The sequence below is a fragment of the Procambarus clarkii genome, chromosome 82 (genome assembly GCF_040958095.1).
Source record: "Procambarus clarkii isolate CNS0578487 chromosome 82, FALCON_Pclarkii_2.0, whole genome shotgun sequence".
Lineage (NCBI taxonomy): Eukaryota > Metazoa > Arthropoda > Malacostraca > Decapoda > Cambaridae > Procambarus > Procambarus clarkii.
The window spans coordinates 13,135,108-13,136,866 of NC_091231.1; positions in this window are offsets into that span (position 1 = coordinate 13,135,108).

Consider the following 1,759-nt stretch of genomic DNA (forward strand, 5'->3'; position numbering starts at 1 on the left):
GACAAGATGCGACAACTGACGAAAAGGGTGTATGGAGACACAGCGAATTGCATCGAAAATGTAATGTAAGTCGCAAAAGGAATATATATATATATATATATATATATATATATATATATATTATATATATATATATATATATATATATATATATATATATATATATATATATATATTAGTATATTTTGGTAGCAGTCTTTCTTGTAAACATATGCTGTTAAATATGACCGAAAAAGTAAGATTAATAATTCTAACACGAATTTTCTCAAGATTTCTTATGTTTCTTTTTACTGTCGATGGTAATTGAAAAATCAATTCTCCAAAATTCATTTTTATTTCTAGTCTGACGCTACGCTTGAACGCGTTTCGAAATAACTTATTACATTTTCAAAGACTTTAGTTTACACACACACACAACTGTAACCTGAAAACACTAAACAGTTTTACTTATGCTGAACACTTAAACAGCTTGTCTTATATACTCGCATTTGGGTGAGGTATATGTCCCAAACGAGTATATAAATGCGAGTATATAAGATAAGCTGTTTAAAGGTTTAGCATAAGTAAAACCCTGTTTAGTGTTTTCAGGTTACAGTTGTGCGTGTGTAAACTAAAGTCATAGCCTGGTTGACCAAACCACTAACCAGGAGACGGGGGGGTCAGGGACTGGGCCGCGGGACATTGATCCCTGGAACCAGCACAATGTCATCAAGGATGGGGGGGGGGGGCTTTGCAGGTCCAATCAAAGGAAAGATACCTTCTCCGGTAGTTGTTATCTGCGGATAACACGTTAGCAAATGTTATGATTTGTTTGTTGTAATGGTTCGTGACTGGAACACAACGGGTTGTGACTAGTTATGGAGAGAACACGTTAACAACACAACGAGGCCACGATAGCAACACAACGAGGCCACGATAGCAACACAACTAGGCCACGATAGCAACAACACAACTAGGCCACGATAGCAACACAACTAGGCCACGATAGCAACACAACTAGGCCACGATAGCAACAACACAAGGCCACGATAGCAACACAACTAGGCCACGATAGCAACACAACTAGGCCACGATAGCAACACAACCAGGCCACGATAGCAACAACACAAGGCCACGATAGCAACACAACGAGGTCACGATAGCAATAACACAAGGCCACGATAGCAACATAACGAGGCCACGATGGCAAGGCATCGTCGCAAAGCATCAGAAACAGAAATTCAGCAGATAATAACATCAGAGGAAAATACTAGGAGAGCAACCTTAATATTTAATTACACTAGAGTCTCCAGAGGATGTAATTAGTGGGATGGAAGATGACTGATGCGAAGGAGACGAGCTAAGGATCGAGAGGTAACCGAGACATGAAAGATGAAGATTTTGTGATGAATGAAAGATGAAGATTTAGTGATGAATGAAAGATGCAGATTTAGTGATGAATGAAGGAAATGAGAATGAAGAAAGAGGAGATGGGTGAAGTGATGGCAGATGGAGAAAGAGAAAAAGAAATCGGAAACATAAACACATATGATAAAAGGCTACTGCAGAAGGCATATTGGACAATTAGAGACAGCTTCAATTAGAGACAGCTTCAATTAGAGATAGATTCAATCAGAGATAGCTTCAATTAGAGACAGCTTCAATTAGAGATAGCTTCAATTAGAGAGAGCTTCAATTAGAGACAGCTTCAATTAGAGACAGCTTCAATTAGAGACAGCTTCAATTAGAGATAGCTTCAATTAGAGACAGCTTCAATTAG